Source organism: Magnolia sinica, chromosome 9 (genome assembly GCF_029962835.1).
Source record: "Magnolia sinica isolate HGM2019 chromosome 9, MsV1, whole genome shotgun sequence".
Classification (NCBI taxonomy): Eukaryota; Viridiplantae; Streptophyta; class Magnoliopsida; order Magnoliales; family Magnoliaceae; genus Magnolia; species Magnolia sinica.
Window position 1 is genome coordinate 28,022,997 of NC_080581.1, and position 12,754 is coordinate 28,035,750.

Sequence of the window (12,754 nt, forward strand, 5' to 3'; positions counted from 1 at the left end):
ATGGCTCCCCCAGTCACACCCTCGGTTCCTGAGCCGAGACGTGCACCTTCATCTACTCCACCTGTTGATAGGTTTGAGCAGATGATGTTGTTGATGCAGCAACAGCAGATTCAGCAGCAGTAGTAGCAGCAGCAGAAGTAACAGGAGTTCCTCTCGTCCATGGCTGGCATCTTTGCTCAGTCAGTGGAGGCGACTCCACCTGTTTCACCTATGCCTCCATCTGGGAGTGCCAGTACCAGCGGCACTTTCGAGCGATTCCAGTGCTTGCGACCTCCTACTTTTGCGGGTTCTCATAGACCTGAGGAGGCCGAGTATTGGATTGACCGCATCTCTAAGATGCTGAGATCGCTGCGCTGCACTGCTCTGAGGTCGAGCAGGTTGAGCTTGCCACCTTCATGTTTGAGAAGGAGGCCAGTTTGTGGTGGGACAGTGTGCTTTGCACTGTCGAGGGGGACTTTGTTTGGTTGTGGCAAGCGTTTGAGTCGCGCTTCCATGAGAAGTATTTCCCGGTTACGTACCGACACGAGAAGGAGAGTGAGTTCATTTGCCTCCGCTAGGGAGGGTTGATGGTTACGGAGTATGAGAACCGGTTTACTGAGTTGGGGTGGTATGTTCCTTTGATCCTGGGTGATCAGCCAATGAGGATGCGGCGTTTCTCTGAGGGATTGAGACCTGAGATCCGATCGAAGATTTACTGTGCTAGCATTTCTTCGTATGCGGAGCTGGTGAGCATGTCCTTACGAGCAAAGTAGGACGGAGATAGAGCATCCCGCATGCGAGCACCGTTGGTTCCTAGGCCGCGACCGAACTTTCAGGGTGCACCTTTCCTCGGCAAGAGGCCGCGAGTTGATTCTCCTCCAAGGCGTTCAGCGCGGCCCGCTCAGCAGATAAGAGCTGATCTTAGATGTTCTTATTGTGGGAAGGTGGGGCACTTGGATCGTTTCTGCTTCTCCCGTATGTGAGCAGGTGATTTTACTCCACCGCAGAGGGTTAGCCGTCCGATGCCTCAGGTTATTTCTCCTCCACCTCTTCGATCAGCGCCAGCTCATCCATCCTTCAGACCTGCAGTTCCTGGTTTCAGGCCACCTCAGCGGCCCATGGTTCCTCCACCGAATCGTCAGCAGTAGGCTCGTGTTCATGCGCTTTCAGCTGAAGCGCCTATGTCTGACTTGGTGCCGAGGTCCTTTGAGGTGACAGCGCATATTGAAGGTATTCCCATTTCTGTGCTAGTAGATACAGGGTCCACTACTTCTCTTATTTCTTATGCGGCAGTTAGGCATTTGGGTTTGAGATCTGTTCCTATGCAAGGAGTGACGCTTACTACCGCTACGGGGATGTTCTCTGCTTTGGGCAAGCATTGTATGGATTGTTTGGTCGATCTGGGAAGTGGATCGATCCGTGTTGATTTGGTAGTCGCACTGCTTTATCACTACGATGTTATTATGGGTATGGATTGGCTCACGAGGATGCGAGCTGAGATTGATTATGAAGCGAGATCAGTGACGATCCATGGACCTGAGGGCGAGACTGTTACTTTCCCAGTTCAGGTCAGTTACCCTCTTCGTATTGATTTTTATTCTTCTCTGTTGGAGAGTTCGGCCGAATCGGCGTTAATTAGTACGCCGGTAGTTCAGGAGTTTAAAGATGTGTTTGAGTCGATTCCTGGATTACCTCCTCAGCGTGAGATTGATTTTGCTATCGATCTTATGCCTGGTGCGGTGCCCATTTCTTTACCCACCTATCATATGCCTCCGAGTGAAATGGAGGAGTTGAGGAAGCAGATAGATGGTTTGCTGGAATTGGATTTTATTCGGCCCAGTGTGTCTCCTTGGGGAGCACCTGTTTTGTTTGTGAAGAAGAAAGATGGTTCCTTGCGATTGTGTATTGATTATCGTAGGTTGAATCTGGTAACTGTGAAGAATAAGTACCCTTTGCCCAGGATTGATGATCTGTTTGATCAGTTGAAGGGGGCGCGGTACATTTCGAAGGTTGATCTGCAGTCAGGGTATCATCAGTTGCGCGTCAAGGATGGGGACGTGCAGAAGACCGCTTTTAGGACCAGTTTCGGTCTGACAAACGCACCGGCCGTGTTCATGGATCTGATGAACAGGGTGTTTCAGCCATTCCTGTTTCGATTCGTCATTGTTTTTATTGATGACATTTTGATTTATTCGGCGAGCCGGGCAGAGCACGAGGAGCACTTAAGAGCGGTTTTGGATACTCTTAGGGAGCATCAGCTTTTCGCACAGTTCAAGAAGTGTGATTTCTGGAAAGAGGAAGTCAAGTTCCTGGGACATGTGGTGTCCAAGGAAGGAATAGCCATCGACCTTGCCAAGGTAGCTACGGTACAGGACTGGAAGCAGCCTGGTTCAGTTACTTGGTGAGGAGTTTTCTTGGCCTTGCAGGCTATTATCGACGCTTTATTCAGGACTTCTCGAAGATTGCCAGACCGTTGTCGCAGTTGACACGGAAGGATTTGAAGTTTGCTTGGAGTGAGCAGGCGAAGTTAGCTTTTCAGGAGCTGAAGGACAAGTTGATGTCCGCCCCTGTGCTAGTATTGCCAGAGCAAGGGGTTAAGTATATTATATATACTAATGCCTCTCGCGTTGGTCTGGGTTGTGTCCTTATGCAGAAGGACAGGGTGATTACTTATGCTTCGCGTCAGTTGAGGAAACACGAAGAGAATTACCCTACGCACGACCTGGAATTGGCAGCTATCATCTTCGCATTAAAGCTTTGGAGACATTACCTCTATGGTGAGGAGTTCGAGCTCTTTTGCGATCACAAGAGCCTTAAGTATATCTTCACGCAGCGTGATTTGAATATGAGGTAACGCAAGTGGATGGAAACATTAAAGGACTTCAAGTTCGATGTTTCTTACCATCCTGGTAAGGCGAACCTTATGGCAGATGCGTTGAGTCGCAAGAAGGCTATTGAGTTTGCGGCTCCGCTAATGATAGCAGAGTGGGATATGTTGGAGTTCGTGCGTGATTTTGAGCAGAAGCTTATGGTGGTCGAGCCGTATGAGGTTATCGCACACATTCGTGTACAGCCCGTTATCGACGAGAGGATCGTTGCAGCTCAGGCAGATGATGAGCTTTTGGTGAAGATGAGGCAGCGGATTAGTACAGATGAGAACTCTGACTGGAGTGTTAGTTCTGATGGGGGCCTACGTTTTCATGGCCGGTTATGTGTTCCTGACATCCCTGACTTGAGACGTGAGGTTCTCAAGTTAGCCCATAGTTCTAAGCTTACGATGCATCCAGGTAGCACGAAGATGTATCAAGATATGAAGAGGTCTTATTGGTGGGACAATATGAAGGTCCAGATTGCTGAATTTGTTTCTCGTTGTCTCACGTGTCAGCAAGTCAAGGCAGAGCATCGCCGACCTCCTAGGTTGCTGCAGCCCATGCCCATAGCTGAATGGAAGTGGGATTTCATCTCTATGAATTTTATTTCTGGGTTGCCGAGGACGAGAAAGGGATTTGACTCTATTTGGGTGATCGTCGATTGATTAACAAAGTCAGCGCATTTCTTACTGATCAGAGTCACTTACTCTGCAGACGAGTTGGCTAGGTTATATATCAAGGAGATAGTGCGTCTGCATGGAGTTCCCCTGGAGATTGTGTCTGATAGGGACACGCGTTTTACATCTATCTTCTGGAATCGTATCCAGGAAGCAATGGGTGTGAAACTAAAGTTCAGCACCGCATTTCATCCGCAAACAGATGGGCAGACGGAGCGTGTGAATCAAGTCCTGGAGGATATGCTGCGAGCTTGTGTTTTGGATTTCAAAGACAGTTGGGATGATTGTCTTCAGTATGCAGAGTTCGCGTATAATAATAGTTTCCAGGCGAGTATCGGCATGGCTCCCTATAAGGCGTTGTATGGTCGCCCGTGCAGAGCACCACATTGTTGGGCAGAAATTGGTGAGTGTAGTTTTCTTGGCCCAGAGTTGGTGCAGGTGACTTCTGAGAAGGTTGACATCATTCGACGTCGACTTTTGACAACGCAGAGCAGGCAGAAGAGTTATGCTGATACGAGGCGTCGACCGCTTGAGTTTGTAGTGGGAGACCATGTTTTTCTGAAGGTCTCTCCTATGAAGGGAGTTCTGCGGTTCGGTAAGAAGGGGAAGTTGACGCCGAGATTTATTGGTCCATTTCAAGTTCTAGATCGAGTGGGAGCGGTAGCATACCGCCTTGCTTTGCCCTCACCTCTTGCGGGCATGCATAACGTATTTCATGTTTCTATGCTGAAGAAGTACGTTCCTGATCCTTTGCATATTATCAGTTGGGAGCAAGTGCAGTTGAGTGAGGATGCCACTTATGTACTGCGACCGACGCGTACTCTCGACAGGAAGGAGCAGGTATTGCGTAGCAAGGTTATCCCTCTTGTGAAGGTGCTATGGACGCATCATGGTGTGGAAGAGGCTACTTGGGAATCTGAAGCTGAGGTCAGGAAGACCTACCCTCTAATCCTTGAGGCTTATATGAAGGTATGAATTTTGAGGACGAAATTTTCTTTAAGGGGGGCAGATTGTAATGACCTTGAAATTTTTTGTGCTAATCTTTCCTTAAGTAGTTGTTTTGGGGTACTCGATTGCTTGTGAAATCCGCATCAATCACTTTAAATTGTATCTGCATGGCTCTAAACGTGTAGATTAGTGAGTGCTATGTTACTCTGAAATCTGGGATCCATCGCTAAATCCAGTTGTTCTGGGAAATTTTTGGAAGATCTGGATCGGACCTGGACCGCGTGTCGAAAGTCCGATGGCGATGATCTTAGGCTGTTGCGGTCACTGAGTTGGGCTTGACCATCACCTCAAAAATCAAGTCCATGTGATGTTCTGGGTCGATTTGCTTGAGCTCGGAGTGAAGAGTGTGAGAACGGTTGGAATTTATTAAGCTTTTTATGAAATCTGAGTCGTGTCGCTTGCGCGACGATTTTAAGCTATCTGACTGTTGGATTCTGACCCAATTTCACCCTCTGATCAGGATAGTTGGCCCAGGCATATCCTAGTGCTTGTGGACCTGATCGAGATTCTGTAACCGTTGAATTGAGTGTGGTCCGCCACGGCTGATCTGAAGAGCCGGTCGGTATGAAAACTCAGCTTGACCTAGATCCATGGTCAATGAGCTTAAGTCCGACCTTTCGTGGTTATAGGCCCACCAGAAGTGCTTCGTTGGATCGAGAAAGGCATGCTTTGGTTATAACCTAAGTATACCTTGACCCTAGGGTTATTTTCATCAAGAATAGGTGTATTTATAGTCCTTAAACCCTAGCTCTCTTTTCCATACGAATTTTCTCTAACCCTAGCTTGGAAAGAGAGTGGAAAAGAGAGAGAAAGTGAGAGAGATAAGTTGGTGAATCATCTTGGATTCTTCTTTGTTCTTCTTCATCTTTGAACCTTCACTTTGAATCGTTCTTCTGACGGTTATGAGTTCTTTTTGGGGTAAGTTAACCTAACCCTAACCTGTGTTAGAGCTTAGATTAGTTTTGGAGTTGTTGTATCTCATTTCTATCCTTGTTTTAGGGTATCCTATCGCCGTTGACGAAGACAACTCGTCTAAATCAGTTCGGTGGTTCTTTCTTCGCTTAAGGTGCGGACTTTAAGTGTATAGGTTATGGTTTTCAAGGCTTTAAATCCCAATTAGTGATTTATTCTTGTTATGGATGAGATTTCACATGCTAAATGTTGTGTTTACGTTGCTTTCCTGATATGCATGTGCTATATTGAGATTTGTGTATTTTATGTGTATTTATAAAGTACCATATACGCATAAAATACGCACTTATGTTTGCCATGATTATTTGTCATGTATGTATGCTAGATGCATGTATGACGACTCCTTGGTAAAAGGAATTGTCTAAGTGCATGTATTCTAACATACGCCATGTATGTTGTTCCATGTATGCTAAGTGTTTGTAGAAATGCATGAATGATCTAAGTGTAACTTATTACACTAATTGTGGGCGTTGAGAAGTGATTCTCAATACTTCTATTGATGCGCATGATTTCCTTTATGCAGTTACATTCCAAGTTATTTAAATTCAAGCATCTCCTATGCTTACATTTATGTTAAGTTGATATTCTTCAGATGAGTATGTACCATGATTTAAGTTGTTGTTCCTTTACTGTTTTACATTCCACATGAGTACCTGTAGTAACGTAATGTGTTTGGGACTATGCCTTAGTCCAGGAAATCGGTAATTGACCCTATGTTCGTGGTTGAGATCGCTTTCGCCACGTAGGAGGTATAAGACGAACCCGAGTCGTATTAGAGTTGGCGGCAGTGGTTTGGCCACGCGGAGTGTTTGCGCACTCTATGTCGTTCAATTCAACGTGCGCTCGTGCAAATCGAGTTCGTCAAGTAACCCGATTGTCCGATGTATGTTCCCCTTGTATTGGATGCTATTGTTTGAATCTAGGGTACCGAACTCACCAGTGAAATCCTATTAACTATGGTACTTGATCCGCTAAGACTCATTTGCCGGACATGGTGGTATAGGACACCGTGGTCGAGCTGTCGGCCTACGCTGGGGTGACGAGCCTCCCCGTAGTGACCAGTGAGCAATTAAACTCGTGAGCCGATAATGGTGGTATGGGACACTATATTCATGCTGTCGGCCTACATTGATTGGTGACGAGCCCTTTGTAGTGACCTCGAGCATACCTGCATACCGCAATGAGGTGACGAGCCGCACTGTGGTAGGAAGGGCATGAAAGACGTGCATTGATTGGTGACGAGCCCTTTGCTACGACCTCAAACATATGATCGTATGAGATGTCTAGGATTGACGACCCTAGTATGGATCACTGTTTGGATGGTGATATGAGGAAGGTGTCTTAGCTTCCCAATCCTGCTGTATAAAATGGACTAATAATAACTTGGTAATCATATCCATGCACCGCATTTGCATGTGCTTTGTAGATGTGGTGCACTTTGAGGCGATGTCATACGTAACGTAAGATGAAGACGCTGAGGGTGCACGCGTGAGGGCACGCATCATATTGCATACATCCTTGCATTAATAAGAGTACTTAGGATTTATTTAAGTGTTCTGCTTTATCATTACTGTTTGATTGAACTGATAACATGTTAACCGGTGCCTTATTGTTCCACTGAGTTGATCACTCACTCCCACATTTTTGGGGCGGTGTTAAACACCCACCAGACTCTATCTTAGGCCCTGATGTTGCAGATGTGGATGCGACGTCTGAGGCAGAGCCGGAGCTGGATGACGACAAGGCTACCTTCTCCTATATGCAGTTTTCAGATGGGTTCTAGCGAGCCTCGGTCTGATGCGCGAGATCTTTGGGATTTTTTTTTTTTGGAAACTGAAATGATGTAATTTGATACTTATAATTTTGTTAAATAACACTTTCATATGATCTGGCTTGTATATGTACTTTAGGGATTTACACTTGTACACATTTTACTATAAGTCTTCCTCTTGCTTTATTCACTTATCCCTGAATCATATCTGCGTTTTGGCTTAATCTATTCCATGTTTTATGCACTAATACAGTCAACATACATCCTTCGTTAAATATGTTGCATAAGTGATGTTTTGGAACTCGGGAGCTGAGTTATGCTCGACCCCCGAATTTCAGGGCGTTACACCTAAACCTACACCTAATCCTAATCTCAACTCCCTAACCTAAACCTAAACCTAAACTTGAAAACCCAAACCTAAATCTGATCCCGAACCCGAACCCGATTTCCAAAACCTAAACTTATAACATTAACCTATACCTATTCTCAAATCCCAAAACCTATAACTTAAACCTAAACCTAAACCTAACCTTAACCTAAAACCTAAACTCAATTCCCTAAACCGTAACCTATAACCTAACCTAAACCTAATCCTATAACCTACACTTATAACCTAAACCTAAACCTATAACCTTAACCTAAACATAAAACCTAAACCTAAACCTAAACCTATACTTATAACCTAGACCTATTCTCAAAACGCAAAACCTATAACCTAAACCTAAACCTTAACCTACAACCTAAACCTACAACCTATAACCTAAACATAAGCCTACACTTATAACCTATAACCTAAACCTATAGCCTAAATGTAAACTTAAAACCCAAACGTAAACCGGATCTCGAACCATAACCCGTTTTTCTAAACCTAAAACTTAACGTATTCTCAAATCCATAAACCTAAACGTACATCTAATCCTAATCCCAACTCCCTAACCTAAACGTAAACATAAACTTCAAAACCCAAACCTAAACCCGATCCCAAACCCAAACCCAATTTCCTAAACCTAAACTTATAACCTTAACCTAAACCTATTCTTAAATCCCAAAACCTATAACCTAAGCCTAAACCTATAACCTTAACCTAAACCTAAAACTTAACCTATAACCTAAACCTTAACCTATAACCTTAACTTATAACCTAAACATATAACCTTAACTCAATTTCCTAAACCTTAACCTATAACCTAACCTAAACCTATAACCTGAACCTTATTTCATAAACCTATTATTAATGTATTCTCAAATCCCTAAACCTAAACCTACACCTGATCCTAATTTCAACTCCCTAACCTAAACCTAAACCTAAACTTGAAAACCCAAACCTAAACCCGATCCCGAACCCGAACCCCATTGCCTAAACCTAAACTTATAACCTTAACGTAAACCTATTCTCAAATCTCAAAACCTATAACCTAAACCTAAAACTTAACCTATAACCTAAACCCTAACCTATAACCTTAACTTATAACCTAAACCTATAACCTACACTCAATTTCCTAAACCTTAACCTATAACCTAACCTAAACCTAAACCTATAACCCGAACCTGATTTCCTAAACCTAAACCTTAACGTATTCTCTAATCCTTAAACCTAAACTTACACCTAATTTAATATCAACTCCCTAACCTAAACCTAAACCTAAACTTGAAAACCCAAACCTAAACCCAATCCCGAACCCGAACCCGATTTCCTAAACCTAAACTTATAACCTTCACCTAAACCTATTCTCAAATCCCAAAACCTAAAGCCTAAACCTAAACCTAAACCTAAACCTTAACCTAAACCTAAACCTTAACCTATAACCTAAACTCAATTTCCCAAACCTTAACCCATAACCTAACTTAAATGTAAACCTATAACCCAAATACGATTTCCTAAACCTAAACCTTAACGTATTCTCAAATCCCTAAACCTAAACCTACACCTACTCCTAATCTCAACTCCCTAGCCTAAACCTAAACCTAAACTTGAAAACCCAAACCTAAACCCGATCCCGAACCCGAACCCGATTTCCTAAACCTAAACTTATAACCTTAACCTAAACCTATTCTCAAATCCTAAAACCTATAACCTAAACCTAAACCTTAACCTATAACCTAAACTCAATTTCCTAAACCTTAACCTATAACCTAACCTAAACCAAAACCTATAACCCGAACCGGATTTCCTAACCTTAACCTTAACGTATTCTCAAATCCCTAAACCAAAACCTAAACCTACCTCTAATCCTAATCTCAACTCCCTAACCTAAACCTAAACCAAAACTTGAAAACCCAAACCTAAACCCGATCCCGAACCTGAACCTGATTTCCTAAACCTAAACTTATAACCTTAACCTAAACCTATTCTAAAATCCTGAAACTTATAACCTAAACCTAAACCTAAACCTTAACCTTAACCTATAACCTAAACTCAATTCCCTAAACCTTAACCTATAACCTAACCTAAACCTAAACCTATAACCTACACTTATAACCTAAACCTAAACCTATAACCTTAACCTAAACATAAACCTATACTTATAACCTAAACCTATTCTCAAATCCCAAAACCTATAACCTAACCTAAACCTTAACCTAAACCTAAACCTAAACCTATAACCTAAACTTATAACCTAACTCTTATAACCTAAAACCTAAACCTAAACCTACACTTATAACCTATAACCTAAACCTATAGACTAAACCTAAACCTAAAACCCAAAGGTGAACCTGATCTCGAACCCGAACCCGATTTCCTAAATTTAAACCTTAACGTTTTCTCAAATCCCTAAACCTAAACCTAAACCTATACCTAATCCTAATCTCAACTCCCTAACCTAAACCTAAACCTAAACTTGAAAACCCAAACCTAAACCCGATCCCGAACCCGAACCCGATTTCCAAAACCTAAACTTATAACCTTAACCTATACCTATTCTCAAATCCCAAAACCTATAACCTAAACCTAAACCTAAACCTAAACCTTAACCTATAACCTAAACTCAATTCCCTAAACCGTAACCTATAACCTAACCTAATCCTATTCCAATAACCTACACTTATAACCTAAACCTAAACCTATAACCTTAACCTAAACATAAAACCTAAACCTAAACCTATACTTATAAACTAGACCTATTCTCAAAACCCAAAACCTATAACCTAAACCTAAACCTTAACCTAATCCTAAACCTACAACCTAAACCTAAAACCTATAACCTAAACATAAACCTACACTTATAACCTATAACCTAAACCTATAGCCTAAATGTAAACTTAAAACCCAAACGTAAACCGGATCTCGAACTTGAACCCGATTTCCTAAACCTAAACCTTAACGTATTCTCAAATCCATAAACCTAAACCTACATCTAATCCTAATCACAACTCCCTAACCCAAACCTAAACATAAACTTGAAATCCCAAACCTAAACCCGATCCCGAACCCGAACCCAATTTCCTAAACCTAAACTTATAACCTTAACCTAACATATTCTCAAATCCCAAAACCTATAACCTAAGCCTAAACCTATAACCTTAACCTAAACCTAAAACTTAACATATAACCTAAACCTTAACCTATAACCTTAACTTATAACCTAAACATATAACCTTAACTCAATTTCCTACACCTTAACCTATAACCTAACCTAAACCTATAACCTGAACCTGCTTTCATAAACCTATTATTAATGTATTCTCAAATCCCTAAACCTAAACCTACACCTGATCCTAATTTCAACTCCCTAACCTAAACCTAAACCTAAACTTGAAAACCCAAACCTAAACCCGATCCCGAACCCGAACCCCATTGCCTAAACCTAAACTTATAACCTTAACCTAAACCTATTCTCAAATCTCAAAACCTTTAACCTAAACCTAAAACTTAACCTATAACCTAAACCTTAGCCTATTACCTTAACTTATAACTTAAACCTATAACCTAAACTCAATTTCCTAAACCTTAACCTAGAACCTAACCTAAACCTAAACCTATAACCCGAACCTGATTTCCTAAACCTAAACCTTAACATATTCTCAAATCCCTAAACCTAAACCTAAAACTACACCTAATCCTAATCTCGACTCCCTAACCTAAACGTAAACCTGATCCCGATTTCCTAAACCTAAACTTATAGGTTATAGGTTAGGTTTAGGTTAAGGTTTAGGTTATAGGTTTAGGTTATAGGTTATAGGTTATAGGTTTTGGTTAAGGTTTAGGTTTAGGGTATTTTTGTTTATGATGTTAGGCTTATATGTATTTATGCATGAATGAATATGATGTGGATAAGATTGTTTGTGTTTGGATGAATGTAGTTTATGTTTGGATGGATTTACTAGTTTGGGTTTAGATGGATGTGAATGTGAATATGATGAAATATATTATATAACAGGTGTATATCAGGATGAATATGATGAAATATATTGTAATAGGTGTATATTGACCATCTCAAATATATTGTATATGTCGTTTAAAAAGAGACTTTTACCTATGAAAATTTTCGTAGGTAAAAGTTTTGTAAATTTTTTTACCTACAAAAATTTTCGTCAGTAAAAGTTTTTTATGTATTTTTTAGCGACGAAAATGTTCGTCACTAAAAGTTTTGGAATTATTTTTAGCGATGAAAACTATCGTCGCTAAAAGATTAACATTTATTTTTTTAGCGACGAAAATGTTCGTCGCTAAAAGTTTTATAATTTAACATTTATTTTTTAGCGATAAAAATTTTCGTCGCTAAAAGTTTAACATTTATTTTTTAGCGACGAAAATATTCGTTGCTAAAAGTTTTGTAATTAATTTTAGTGACGAAATCTATCGTCGCTAAAAGTTTAAGATTTATTTTTTAACGATGAAAATATTCATCGCTAAAAGTTTTGGAAAAGTTTTTTAGCGACGAAATAATTCGTCGGTAAAAATTTTTTTAGCGACGAAAAAATTCGTCTCTAAAAAGCTTGCCTTTGCCGACAATTAAAATTTTTCGTCGATAAAAACCTTTTGTGTCGATGTTTTAGCGACGAATTTAGCGACAAAAATTTTCATCGCTAAAACGTTTTAGCTACGAAAATTTAGCTTTTAGCGACGAAAATTTTCATCGGTAAAGGTGGGATTTCTTGTAGTGAAGGTTGTCTTGCCATAAACCCTTAGTTTTTGTGGTGAAAGGTTGTCCTTAGAACAGCTAGAATTTGAGGTTGTTTTACATTCAGTATTGTGAATTGTTATCTTTCCTTTATTTGGCTATCTTATTCTTTAATTCCGCTGTTATTATTGTAAATTTTGGCATAGTCCCCCCCCCCCTCTAGGACATATAGCTTGGCTTTTTCAAGCGCCCACCTTTGATGTGGGCTATCATCATGTGGGGCGCACTTTTGATGTGATCATACATTATGTGGGTCCATCTTGATGTGGACCATTCATCATGTGGGGCCCCACCTTCAATTTAGGTCATTCATCATGGGAATTACTTAAAAGTTTAAGGACAAACTTATCAAAA